The 14,386-nt window shown below is 45.4% G+C and overlaps 1 protein-coding gene across 2 annotated transcripts in view; it reads right to left on the minus strand.

Annotated features, from left to right (window-relative positions):
* Window positions 1-14,386, minus strand: part of GNAS (GNAS complex locus) — a 290,975-nt gene that overhangs the window by 255,881 nt on the left and 20,708 nt on the right. Inside the window, exon 1 of one of the 2 annotated variants that reach the window (XM_053244162.1) lies at window positions 171-313. The exons of the other annotated variant lie outside the window; for it this stretch is intronic. The gene's annotated coding sequence lies outside the window, so the exon portion shown is untranslated. Of the gene's footprint in view, window positions 1-170; window positions 314-14,386 lie in introns of those variants that run through there. 2 annotated transcript variants of the gene reach the window in all.

A 14,386-nucleotide genomic window follows, 5' to 3' on the forward strand; every position in this document is an offset into this window, starting at 1 on the left:
CAGCTAGGCCGCGAGTGGGGGCGGGGTTTGACTCCCCCCAGCACTCACGGCCAAAGTGTAAGAATCGCGTGAGGTGGGAGGGGGACCATTCGCGGCTAGGCCACGTCCAAAGAGAAGGGAGATGGAAAGTTTTACCAAGTGGCTCTAAGCCCCGCCGCCGAAACGCTCACCCTCGCCGCAGGTGTAGCCTCCGCCCTCCCTGGTCTCCCCGACTCCGCTCTCCCCTACTCGCCGGTCCACGTGGCCGCAGGTTGCTCCCGGCAACGATCCTTCCTCCTGCCAAGCTGAGGCGGCCAGGACCCCATTGGCCCGCTTCCTTCTCCTATTGGCCGGCCCCTGTCATGTGGAGGGGGAGGCAAGTCGGCGCCCCTGCCTGCCTCACATGACAGGGCACCCCCACCCCCTCCAACGCACCACGCATGCGCAGAACACCTGCAAGAGACACGGACGCAGGTACCTTAGGGTTTTATTTTATAGGATAGGGCTTAGGTTTACTTTAAAATTCAAAGTTTCCCAAGCTTCCAAAGCATAAGAACTCAGAACAGTCCTTCCGGAGCAGACCGAAGGTCCATCTTGTCCAACTTCCCATTTCTTGCAGTGGGCAAGCAGAGCATTCCAGGAAGCCCACAAACAGGGCCTGGAGGAACAGCCTTGCCCTTTCTATGGAAGGAGAACTGGTCTTGTGGTAGCAAGCATGAATTGTCCTCTTTGCTAAGCAAGGTCTGCCATGGTTTGCATTTGAATGGGAGACTACATGTGTGAGCACTGTAAGATATTCCTCTCAGGGGATGGGGCTGCTCTGGGAAGAGCACCTTCATGCTTGCATGCAGAAGGTCCCAAGTTCCTTACCTGGCATCTCTAAGATAGGACTGAGAGAGACTCCTGCCTGCAACACTGCCAGTCTGTGCAGACAATACTGAGCTAGATGGTCCAATGCTCTGACTCAGTATCAGGCAGCTTCCTTTGTTCCTATGCTGTTTCCCCCAGCAGCTGTTATTAGGTAGCAGCCCCCTCTGACACTGGAGGTTCTAATTAACTAACATGGGTAAGGAAGCACATGACCACAATGCCCAGAGAAATTGCATGCATGGAAACAAAAGAAAAACAGAGAGGAACATGCGGTTTTAAACTGAATCATTATTGCATGCAAAACAATGGAGCTGACGGGGCAGAGAAAAAGGTGAGCTTTCTTTGTGAAATGTTTACCTTGTTTGACCTGTGCCCAACGGGCTGACTATAGGTTGGTTTGTTTGGGAGGCTCCAAGGAAACGTGCCTCTTTTTGAAGCCACTTGTTAACAATATCACTTTTGTGTTGCACTTCTGTTCACCTTGGGCTGGCTTTCCTTAGAGGCAGGGAGGTCTAGGATCTGAACGGCTGTGATGATTAACTCAGATACAGTCACTCTTTCATAATGCTAATAATCTCTGCTTTTTATGTGGAACTTGGATGCCATCTTCATTTTCATTCAAACATATGTATAGACCATTGTTCATAACGATGTGTCATTTTGGACAATATTTTGACTGCTGGCCACAGGATCAGACCTGTGTGCTTTTGAGCAGTGTTCCCTCTAAGGCATGCACACATGCGTGCACTCAAAGGTTTGGTTGTTTTTATGTCTGCTCAGTTATCTGTAGGTCCCACTCTGAATATATGTGTGCACACATTGCCTTAATATTGCCACCCAGAACAAAACTCATTCCTCACACAGATGAAAAAAATTAGAGAAGACACTGCTTATGCGTGTGCACATCTTCCTCCCTGCCAGAATACATGGGCACCACTCATTAATCATTAATTGTGGTGGGGGAAGAGGCATGACCAGTGAGGCTCATTAATTACAGAGGGGAGGAGGAAGGCATGGCCAGTGAGGTTGAAGGGGCAGAGGGTGGGGCAGGTCAGTGCAGAATAGGCCACAGATCTCGCTCTCGTTCTCTCACTCTCTCTTCCCTCCCCACTGTATCTGCTTCTTTTTCTCCTTTTGTCGTCCTGGCTTTAACTTGAACCACACAGGCTGGTCATTCACTGGATGAACCAATCTGGCAAATGACGAGCTCATGTCACTCAAGTTAAAGCCAGGGCAAGGAGAGAGAGAGAGAGAGAGAGAGAGGCAGCTGCAGCAGAACAGGGAGGGAGGGGGAGAGAGAGAGACAGAGAGATCTCTGCAGTCGTTCTCCCTCCACTTTCCCTCTGCCCCCTAGCCTCAACCGTGGGAGAGGGGGCCATCCAAACTGTTTCTCTACACACGGATCAAATACTGGCTGACATACTGCATAATGTTACATGCACATGCAAATAAAGCTCGCGCCGTTGCGCATGAGCACACGGACACAAGAGCAAAAACTGCACAAATCTAACCATTTACCATGGCATGTGGAGGTGGTGTGATCACAATGGCAGTGCGATCTTGCCTTGTGATTTCTTTCTTTGTTTTCTACAATAGTGATCACAAATGCAGCAACCCTTAGGCAATGAATATGTCTTTCAGAGTTTAGTTTTCTCTTCCAAAACAAGCAAGCAATGGAATTTGACAAAAATAATTACAGACACTTGTTCAAACTCATGGGTCCCAAACAGAGATTTTTGTTTTTGTTTTGTGTTTTTCTCTCTCACAAGTGTCTGACTAGAATCTGGTATCTCACAGCTCTTTGATTTCTGATCCTTCTGGGATAGTGCTGAGACACAGTCTTCTGTTGCTGTCTCCTCTTCCTGAACAACTGCAATCTGAAATCTGATTAGAGTACATGCTTATCAAATGACTGCTCTCACAGGAGCTCTTGGAAGAGACTTTCTACTCCAGGCCCTCAGCATCCACTAGATAATGTGGGGTTTTTGTCCCCACCCCCCATACAGGTGAAACTCGGAAAATTAGAATATCGTGCAAAAGTCCATTAATTTCAGTAATGCAAATTAAAAGGTGAAACTGATATATGAGACAGACGCATTACATGCAAAGCAAGATAAGTCAAGCCTTAATTTGTTATAATTGTGATTATCATGGCGTATAGCTCATGAAAACCCCAAATCCACAATCCCAGAAAATTAGAATATTACATGGAACCAAGAAGACAAGGATTGTAGAATAGAACAATATCGGACCTCCGAAAAGTATACAGTGTACTGTGCTTGATTGGCCAGCAAACTCGCCTGACCTGACCCCACAGAGAATCTATGGGGCATTGCCAAGAGAAGGATGAGAGACATGAGACCAAACAATGCAGAACTGCTGAAGGCCACTAATGAAGCATCCTGGTCTTCCATAATACCTCATCAGTGCCACAGGCTGATAGCATCCATGCCACGCCGCATTGAGGCAGTAATTGCTGCAAAAGGGGCCCAAACCAAGTACTGAATACATATGCATGCTTATACTTTTCAGAGGTCCGATATTGTTCTATTCTACAATCCTTGTCTTCTTGGTTCCATGTAATATTCTAATTTTCTGAGATTGTGGATTTGGGGTTTTCATGAGCTGTACGCCATGATAATCACAATTATAACAAATTAAGGCTTGACTTATCTCGCTTTGCATGTAATGCGTCTGTCTCATATATCAGTTTCACCTTTTAATTTGCATTACTGAAATTAATGGACTTTTGCACGATATTCTAATTTTCCGAGTTTCACCTGTATATGAAGGGGGGGTCGGCTTTGAAGGAATTGGGTGGAGTGTACCTGCCCATTCCCGAGCCAGGGTGTGTCGCCCAGTAGGGCGCTGGGTAGGATTTCAGAGTTCTGACCTGCTTCTATTGGCCCGCACTGTTCTCTAAGGGTGATTAATCACCTGGTGTTCCAGTCTGCCATGCCTTGTGTAATAGTTAACAAAGTTGTGGCCCTTTTCTTCCATACTAAGTCTATGTGTTTTCTTGAGCTGGGGTCTGGGGACAATGTTTAATTTTTGTTTTAAGATGTTTTTAAATTGTTAGTTGTTGTTTTATTGTTTTTAATTTGTTTTAGCTTTTCATTGTTTTATAAGTTGTTTTAATTGTAAACCGCCCTGAGCCATTTTGGAAGGGCGGTATATAAATCAAATAAATAAATAAATAAATAAATAAATAAATAAATAAATAAATAAATAAATATAAAATAAAATATGGTAGACCCTAGTCAGCTCTGCAGCCTCCACTTGGACAAGCACTTATATTTTAATCCTTGAGTCAGGAGTAGACAACCTTAGCTTTCCAGCTGTTGTTGAACTATAATTCCCATTTTCAAAAGCCTACTGAAACAGAAATGGTTCTTCCTGAATTTACCTGAATCCAAGATTAGGGTTTCCCCACATTCTTTGATGTTAAAAATGTGTGTGTCTCTTGCGGGGTGTGTGTGTGCATCTTAAATTTAGGGTCCTTTTACTTTTGGATAAATAGTATAACCTATAATTTAACCCATATTTTAAGGGGGTCATCTTAATTTCAGGGTTGTCTTCTATTTGGGTAAATAAGGAAGGAAGAGGCCATTTCGAGTTCTCTCAAGAAGAGAGCTCCACACTCCAAAGCTGCTAAAGAGAATGCCTGGATCTGATCCCCCTGCAAATGGTATTCAGAGGCTACAGGGGGCCTATAGCCATCAGACTAGTAGCCACTGATAGACCTGTCTTCCATGAATTTGTCTAAGCCCCTCTTAAAGCAATCCAGGCTTAGCCACCACATCATGTGACAGAGAATTCCATTATTATCTTGTTTACACAGTCAGACAGGTGTTATTGACTGGTTTGTTTTATCCAGACATCGAGTCCTTCCCAAGGGCCTGGGATGCCAGAATTTTATTGTCAGTTGTTATAGATATCGTCGCAGAATATAGGCTGTTCCCAGTAAAGCTGCTTTTTGTAATTGGCTGATGGTGATTTCTGTGGCCCCTATGGTGTTGAGGTGCTCTTCAAGGTCTTTTGGAACTGCACCCAGGGCGCCAATGACCACTGGGATTATTTGGGTCTTTTTCTGCCACAGCCTTTCAATTTCAATTTGTAGATCTTTGTATTTGGTGATTTTTTCTATTTCTTTTTCTTCTATTCTGCTATCCCCTGGTATTGCTATGTCGATTATTTTCACTTGTTTTTCTTTCTTCTCGACTACAGTTATATCTGGTGTATTGTGTGGCAGATGTTTGTCTGTTTGTAGTCGGAAGTCCCATAATATTTTTACATCTTCATTTTCTTCAACTTTTTCAATTTGATGGTCCCACCAATTCTTGGCTACATGTAGCTTGTATTTTTTGCAGATGTTCCAGTGTATCATCCCTGCTACCTCGTCATGCCTTTGTTTGTAGTCAGTCTGTGTGATCTTTTTACAACAGCTGATCAGGTGGTCCACGGTTTCATCTGCTTCTTTACAAAGGCGGCACTTGCTGTTTGTTGTGGATTTTTCGACTTTGGCTCTTATTGCATTTGTTCTTAGTGCCTGTTCTTGTGCAGCCAGTATTAAACCCTCTGTTTCTTTCTTCAAGTTGCCATTCTTAAGCCATTGCCAGGTCTTGCTGATGTCTGATTTTCCACTTATATTGTGCAAATATTGACCATGCAGGGGCTTATTTCTCCATTTTTCTGCTCGGTTCTTGACTTGATCTTTCTTGTAGGCCTGCTTTGTTTCATTGGTGTTGAATAGTTTCTCGTTATTGACCATTTTAAGTGCATCTTCTTCACTGTCCTTGATATATTCTTCAAGGCCTCTTTTCTCCTCCTCTACTGTTTGATGGACTTGCAGCATTCCTCTTCCACCTGAGCTGCGAGGGAGGTAGAGCCTATCTACATCACTGTGGGGGTGCAGAGCATGATTGATGGTCATGATTTTCCTGGTCTTACGATCTAGCATCTCTAGCTCTGCCTGGGTCCAGTCTATTATTCCTGCAGTGTATCTGATAACAGGTATAGCCCAGGTGTTTATGGCTTGTATGGTGTTCCTGCCATTGAGTTTGGACTTGAGGATTTTTCTAACTCTCCTGATGTATTCACTTCCAATTTTTCTTTTAACTTCAGTGTGTGCGATGTTATCAGCCTGGAGAATGCCCAAGTATTTGTAACATTCTTTCTCTTCCAGGTTCTTGATCTTGCTTCCATTGGGCAGTTCTATTCCTTCTGTTTTTGTTATTTTTCCTCTTTTCATTATTAATGCAGCACATAATGAAAAGAGGAATTATTATTATTATTATTAACCTATGGAATTCTCTGTATGTATGTATGTGTGTGTGTGTGTGTGTGTGTGTATATATATATATGTATATATATAAAAAAATATCCCGCTCTTCCTCCAAGGAACCCAGAGCGGTGTACTACATACTTAGGTTTCTCCTCACAGCAACCCTGTGAAGTAGGTTAGGCTGAGAGAGAAGTGACTGGCCCAGAGTCACCCAGCAAGTATCATGGCTGAATGGGGATTTGAACTCAGGTCTCCCCGGTCCTAGTCCAGCACTCTAACCACTATACCACGCTGGCTCTTCTAAGAAAAGGGAGAATACATACTTACACTGTATGAAAAATTACTTCCTTTCATTGGTCCTACATTTCCTGGCCTTCAGTTTTATGGCACGGCGCCTGATTCTAGGGTTGTGAGAGAGGGAGAAAAATTTCCTCTGTGTCCATACCCTCCACACTATGCATAATTTTATAGACTTCTATCATGTCTCCCCTTGGTCGTCTTTTTTCTGAGCTAAAAAGCCCCAGATGCTGTAGCCTTGTCTTTACGGAAGGTATTCTAGGAAAAGGAAGGTGTTTAAAGGGATGGCTGGAGAGTATTGTGGACCTACAGATGGCCTACTGAGGTATAGGGTCATACTGTTTTTGACAATCAAAGCAACTGCCCAAGACCCATCACTGAAAGAAGGGTTCTAGATACACTCTCTGATAATCCATGGATGGTTCCTCCATGAGCAGATTACCCACAAGCAGATTCACCCACTATAATATCAGTTGCAGGGGAGCAACAGCAAGAGAGAGGGCATGCCTTCATCTCTTGCCTGTGGGATTCCCAGAGGCATCTGTGACCACTGTGGGAAACAGGGTAGTGGACTAGATGGGCCTTGAGCTTGATCCAGTAGGGCTGTTCTTATGTTCTTAATTCTACCCGTTGTACAGATTTCTTCTGCCCATGTGTTCTTTGCTGGTACACAGAAAAGCACAGTGTCCTTTATTTTCTCCCTAAATGCACAAATTAAATAGACTCCACCCCACATGAAATGCTTGCATTGCAAAAAGGGGAATGGTTGAATTGTGACAGCCAACGAGACAAGTTCAGCAGTGCTTAAGGTATACTGTGAAATGTTTCACACAAAAATGAATGGCATTCACGTGCTTCTAAATGTGGGAGGGAAGGAAAATAGGAATCTGAGATCTCAAATTACCAGGTCCTAGCTGTCTGGTTTTGGAGATTGCTGGTATTCTGAAAATTTGTTGAATTCCGCTTTTGTTAATAAAAAGCCAGCAAAAGCAAACAGAAAACAGAGCGATGCTTTCTTTCCATACACACACACCCAACTCCACTGGTATGAAAGGATTCACAGACCGCCCATCTCGTGGGCCATAAAACGGTGGCAGCTACATGTACCAATGATTATGCAAACAATGTAAAACTGACCCTAATAAAAGTATGCAGCCAGACTGGAAAAAAGAAAATATTATGGTGAAGTAGAACAATCCAGCAAAAACACCAATGAACTTGAAAAACTTGAGCAGAAGAATTGGCTGAGCCAAAAACTTTGTCCCCCATCCTGGGCAAACCTTGGCTGGAGACTGTGGCTGAAATCTGGACTAACACTGCACTAGTACAAAGATGTTGGGCTGGCTAGTTCCATTAAGCCGGCAACTTGTGCTCCAGACTAGTGTTGCACACAATGGTACAACAGAGCACCTGTGCAACCTGTAGCATACCTCGTGTTGTGAAACCTCTCCCTCCTCAGTCCATATATGAGTGTTGGTTATAATCTATAAAACCCTTCAGTGTTTGGCGCCTGTGTACCTTCAGGACCGCCTCTCCCGTCCAACTTCAACCCACTCTGTGAGGTTGTCTCAGGTGGGCCTTCTCAGAGTTCTGGGCCCAGGGGAGGTATGTGGGGGCCGGGTTCGTGGGAGGGCCTTCTCTGTTGTAGCCCCTTCCTTATGGAACACGCTACCTCCTGATATTCGTAATACAACCTCCCTTCTGCCCTTTAAGAAGCTTTTGAAAACTTATTTATTTTGCCAGGCTTTTAGTTTTTAATGTGTATGTGTGTGTCTGTTTTCCCCTTTTTTTCTCTTGTTTTAATTGTTGTTTTATTTTATGTAAACTTGAGTCTTGAGTCTATGGAAGTCAGGCGATCAACAAATCTGCTAAATAAAATAAAACCATTTGCTCGCATGTGGTCTCCCATTCAAATGTTGTAAACTGCCCAGAGACATAAGTTTTGGGTGGTATAAAAATGTGTTAAACAAACAAACAAAGGCAAACTCTGCTTAGCAAACGGGACAATTCATGCTTGCTACCACAAGACCAGATCTCCATCTCATGTATGGAAGATGGAAGAGCCATGCTTGCTAATGGGATACACACTCACTGCTTACAAGTTTTACAAGTTTGCCTAGTGGTTCAAAAACCTGGAAAGTCGATTGGATAGTGGGATGAAAAGAAGGAGCCTTTTCACCACGGGAAATGTATTTGCCTACAAAATATCACCTTCAGCTTTCTTTAGAAACAACAACAACAGACATGTACCTGTTTCCAGCTGTTAAATTCAGTTCGCAGCAGCCTGCAGATATCCCTGTTCAACACACACAAAACCACTGGCAGTGTAACAAGATGTCTCCAAACTGGGCCAAAGGCCACTGAAGAGATAAAATGGCCATTAAAGGTTTTGCCCACTGCGCTCACAGAAATGAGCCTGAGAAACATTTGCCTGCTGTGGCTGGAGATGAGCAGTCCCAAGAACAAAAAGAAATTGCTTGTGTAGGCATAAGCAGCAACAGTCTGTTTCATTATTTGCAGTGCATGTGGATGAACAGCCCCCACAAGTGACTAAGAAATGCACAGGAGGGCACTGGGACATCAATAGAAGACGTCCTAGAGGGCACATTACCAGCGTGCCCTTTCCTGTCACATGTGCTGCTGGATCATATCTTTGAAGCCCACCTATGGAAATTATGTTGCATCAGATGTCTGTGCACCTGCATATGCCTTTGTGTGAAGGATGGTACCTGGGTGCAGATATTTTAATCTGGGTGCAGGCTCCTCAAATGCACAGTAAAGATAGGAAATGTACTGCTGTACTTGCATTGAACATAACAAACATGTGAATATCTGTGCCTCTGCACAGATCTGTATCTGTGTACATTGTACACAGATTATACGTGTGTTGAACATAACATATTTGTTGTTTTTTTTGCCTGTTTAATTTATCATATTTATATACTACCTGATATGTGCGACTCTAGACGGCATACACAATTTAAAACACAACAAATATAAAACAGAGTAAACACAATTAAGACAATTTCACGAAATAAAAAGTTAACACAATCTCATGAGATGAAAACAATGAAACAATATCAGTTAACAGCCTGAGAAAACAGGTGTGTCTTGAGGGTTTTCCTAAAAGCAAACAGAGAAGGAGATGCTTTTATTTTGACAGGGAGTGTATTCCAGAGCCCCGGGGCAGCCACAGAGAAGGCCCAGTCCTGAGTCGCCAGCAAACGAGCCAGTGGCAACCCTAACCGGACCTCTCCAGATGATCTTAATAGGCGACAGGGTTCATGACAGAGAAGGTGCTCTGGACCCAAGCCATTGAGGGCTTGATAGGCAATAACCAGCATTTTGTATTTCGCGCGGAAACGTATCAGCAGCCAGTGCAGTTCTTTTAAAATCAATGTTGTGTGGTCCTTTGGGTTGTCCCAGAGACCAGTCCGGCTTCCACGTTCTGTACCAAGTGTAGTTTCCAGTCTATGTACAAAGGCAGTCCCATGTGGAGTGCATTGCAGTAGTCAAGTCTGAAGTATCAGCTGAAGCTGATAAAAAGCGCTCCTGGCCTCTGCTTCAACCAGAGACACCAGAGAGAGTTTGGGATCCAGGAGCACTCCCAAGCTACGTACTTGTTCTTTCAGGGGGAGTGTAACCCCATTCAGAACAGGCAGATCTAAACCATCTCTCAAGTCTGACACCACCACCCCCGGCCCCCAGTTAGCAAAGGTAAAGGTAAAGTGTGCCGTCAAGTCGATTTCAACTCCTGGCACTCAGAGAGCCCTGAAGTTTTCTTTTGGTAGAATACAGGAGGGTTTTACTATTGCCTCCTCCCGCACAGTATGAGATGATGCCTTTCATCATCTCCCTATATCGCTGCTGCCTGATATGGTACCAGCAGGGATTTGAACTGGCAACCTTCTGCTTGTTAGTCAAGCATTTCCCCGCTGTGCCACTTAAGGTGACCTTCCCCAGTCAGGACACCCGTCTTATTTAGAGTCAACCAAATCCAGCCCATTGCCGCTTGCAGGCAAGCATTTAGGGGATTTATGCCATTTCCTGATGAGGTTGAAATAGATCTGGAGTGTCATCAGCATATTGATAACAGCCTGAACCAAACCTCCTGATGATCTCTCCCAGCAGTTTCATGTAGATGTTAACCAGCATGGAGACAGTATGGAGCCTTGTGGAACTCCACACTTTAATTCTCACTTTGCAGAGCAGCAGTCTCCAAGAGACAGCATCTGGAATCTATCAGAGAGGTATGAACGGAACCAATGTAAAACAGTGCCACCTAATCCCATCTCCCTCAGGCGACCCAGAAGGATACCATGGTCAATGTTATTGAAAACCACAGAGAGATCCAAAAGGGTGAGCAGAGTCACACTCCCTCTGTCGACAGCCAATTGGAGATCATCCATCAGGTCGACCAATGAAGTCTCAACCCCATAGCCCACACGAAAGTCAGTTTGGAATGGGTCATATGTATCATCCCAAACAGCCTGGAGCTGAGAGGCTACCACCCACTCAATCACCTTGCCCAACCATGGAAGGTTAGAAACAGGTCGCTAATTAGCTAACTCTGAGGGATCCAATGCAGGCAAAACTAACTCCCTGTGTATGAGCACCTATAATTCAGAAGTGGGAACACTACCATTGTGGGTGTGCATCCTTTGCCCCCACGCACGCAGCTTCAGCCAGGATGCCAGCTCCACTTTTTATCCACTGCATTATATCATACCCTTCTTACACATAGCTCAGGGTGACGTGTGCTTTCTCTCCTCTCATCATCACTTGTGAAACAGGGTAGGCTGAGAAATGGTGGTCCAAAGTTACTTATTTATTTACTCTTGGAAACCAGGGGCTAAAAAGCTTGTGGTAATCTCACATTCTAAAATATTTTCATGGCTCTTCTGGGCCATTATTATTATTTTAAGCCCAAACTGCTCCAGAGCTGTATCAATACAACCTGTTCTAACTGCTCTCTTTTCTGAACCTTTTCCAGTTCCAACTCATATGCTCTGTTTAGCAAACATAATTGTGTGCACATTCTAAATTTAGAATATGCAGACTCACCATAGACTTATATGATGACCTCACTTTTTATTTTTGAGCCTTTTCCTCATAACTCCTAACACTGGGTTTGCTAGCCTGTACAGAGAGCTCTGCATGCACATTCTCCCTGCTGCTCTTTCGTCACTGTCCTGTTGGATTCTCCTTCATTGTTACCAAAGAACATTGCTAGGAGGCAGGATAAACAATATTTGTAAAAAGTGGGGGGGAGGAGTGCCTACGAAAGGAAGAAATGAACGAAGCCGCTAGGATCATGGACTGAGAAGTGCTTCCTCTCTGAATTGCCTGCTGTTGGCGTTCGTGGGGACCTCATTGGAGTAGTAGTAGGCGGCAGCCACACCAGTCTGGATGACAGATCCCAAGGACCACGCCCGGCCTTCTGGGCTGGAGCCAGACACAAACACACCGAAAGAGCTCTGGAGCAGTGCAGACTCAGCATCCCTTAGAGGGGGTTCGGCCCCTTCCGCAAAGCCCCCTCCACTGCCCCCAAGTCCTAAGGATCGGAGGCACCAACGCACCCCATGTGGAGCTCCAGCTCTGAAGGTGGAGTGCTCACCTGGCTGCTCGGGGCCTTCCTCTCAATGGGCCATGGTGCTTCCTGCTCTGGAGCTTCCTTGGGCGTAGGACTGAACTGAGGAGCCAGGAAGGAGTGGGGCTCTCCCTGACTACATACACCCTCAGTTCACACACTGGTCCTCTGTTGGTCCAGCAGCTCCACCAGAGCACTCATTGCCTCAGAGGCCTCCTTGCCTCACCTGAACCAGGTACAGATATCTGGAGCCCCCTGACAACATGAAAGAGGAGAGAAGGCAAAGTGGAACTTTAGAATTGCATCACTGGATGCATTATGGAGGGCCAAGACACCCACTGGCTTTACACAGCGTGAGCCTCAGGCCTCTGCTGAGGAAACCTGGACCACAGCTCCAGCCCCTAATCTGAGAAAGAAGCCGGCCTCGAGGCCTGGCAGGAGGCCTTGCCATATGGGGTCAGCAGGGGTGGGGCTGGTGTCTCAGAGGGTACCCAGGATGCATGCAGAAGGTTCCAAGTCCCCTCCCTGGCAGCATCTCCAAGATAGGGCTGAGAGAGACTCCTGCCTGCAGCCTTGGAGAAGCCGCTGCCAGTCTGTGCAGACAATACTGAGCGAGATGGACTAATGGTCTGACAAAGGTCTGTATATGGCAGTTTTCTATGTTCCTAGGATAACTGTAGAGACCCTTGCTGAGGAATTTCCTGTTGCCAGCTGGCCTCAAGAAGTGGGTACTCAGTGGTTGCCAGCTGGCCCCAAGAAGAAACTCGAAGGCTTACAGTCTTCTCTCATATGGATGACACCTGCCACATGGGATGGAGAGTCTCCGTGTAGATCCCAACAGGAGCAGACAGTGGCAGAATGGCTGTGATGGCTCACACTGACACACGGCAGGTTGCCAAAGGCAGCAGCAGGGTGGTACCCCACACGGAACCAACTCAGTGCCCTTAAAGGCCATTGCAAGCATCCCTCTCTCCCTTGAACAACCTGAGTATATTTGGTCCCAGCCCCTAAGCTGTTGAGCTCCCCACCTGAATCTCAACACATGGATTCTGAATAGCCTACAGATCGTTGACACCTTATTGGCTGGGGATTCTTTGCCTGTCCAAAAATCAAAAGAGGTGTGATTTGCAGTCTGGGTAAAGAACAGGAATGAATAATGATAATAAGAGTCTTCTGGTACCTGAAGGACAACAATGTAAGTGAGCCTCCCTGGAGAGGGAATTCCACAAGTAGGAAGATAAGAAGCTGCCTATACCGAGTCAGATCAGTGATCCATCTAGCCCAGTTTTGTCTACACTGACTGGCAGCAGTTGTCCAAGGTTTCAGGCAGGAGTCTTTCCCACCCCTACCTGGAGATGCCAGGAATTGAATCTGGGATCTTCTGCATGCAAGCAGATGCTCTGCCCCTGAGCTACAGCCTCATCCCCTAAGGCAGGGGTTCTCAACGTTGGGTCCCCAGATGTTGTTGGACTTCAACTCCCATAATCCCCAACCAAAGGCCACTGGGGCTGGGGATTATGGGAGTTGAAGTCCAATAACATCTGGGGACCCAACGTTGAGAACCCCTGCCCTAAGGGGAGTATCTTACAGCAGACAGCATTCACATCCAAATGCAAACTAAGCCGAACTGTGCTTAGCAAAGGGGAAAACTTAAGCTTGCTATCACAAGTCCAGCTCTGCTCTTTATCTCAGCTCTGAAGGCACCATCTATCCATCTCACCTCTGAAGGCAAGAGTACCCAGAGGAGAACCTCCAAAGATGACCACAGTGCAAGGGCAGGAACACAAGGAAATGTGTTCCTTCAAGTACATGAAGCTAATTTGGAGATTTATTTATTTTTAATAGCCATGTGGATTTAACAGAGGAGAGAAAAATTCTACCACATCCTTACCAGATGGGGCCAAAAACAAAACAGAACAAGACACAAGGGTCTGAAACCACAGATTGTACGAAAAGATTGTCAAGAAGGGTTAAGACAGAAAATGATTCAAGTGTTTTAAAAAGGCCTAAATGTAAACCATATTCCCACTTTATAATTCAGACCCCTCAGTGGTTCTTACAAGTTAGCTTCTAAGTCAATGATTGAGTTCAGTTCACAGATGTGGCTTTTTAAGCAGTGAGGAAATTATATCAGTGGAACATGCAGTCATGCATGAACTGGACTGAAAACACACAGCCAACCCCTTCCAAAAACTCACTTACATGGAAGTCAAGGCCATTTTGCTCTGGCTGGACTCAAGTGCAATGCTGTATCTGGCATGCATGTAGAGAGCTGTTTGGATGAAGAGTCCCCATACATGTTACAGGGACACACACTGGGATGGTTTAGGATGTCTGAGAAGAACATCCTAACAGGTGCACTCTTA

This window comes from Hemicordylus capensis, chromosome 4, assembly GCF_027244095.1.
Source record: "Hemicordylus capensis ecotype Gifberg chromosome 4, rHemCap1.1.pri, whole genome shotgun sequence".
In the NCBI taxonomy this organism is placed as follows: Eukaryota; Metazoa; Chordata; class Lepidosauria; order Squamata; family Cordylidae; genus Hemicordylus; species Hemicordylus capensis.